The sequence below is a fragment of the Penaeus monodon genome, chromosome 28 (assembly GCF_015228065.2).
Source record: "Penaeus monodon isolate SGIC_2016 chromosome 28, NSTDA_Pmon_1, whole genome shotgun sequence".
Classification (NCBI taxonomy): Eukaryota; Metazoa; Arthropoda; class Malacostraca; order Decapoda; family Penaeidae; genus Penaeus; species Penaeus monodon.
Window position 1 is genome coordinate 39,683,471 of NC_051413.1, and position 202 is coordinate 39,683,672.

Below are 202 nucleotides of genomic sequence, written 5' to 3' on the forward strand. Positions count from 1 at the left end.
ATAGGAATGTCTATGCTGTGAGGAAGGTATGCGCTGGTAGCCGATTTAGTGGCGTCTTTGTTTCGACGCTTGAACTGTGTTTTGGCAGCAGGGTATAGGAACACAAAATGTTCAACTTGAATATATTACCATATCTTATTTTCCTTGTTTTGATCTTAATGAAATATGACAATAATCATTAGGTAATATAATAACAAACAAA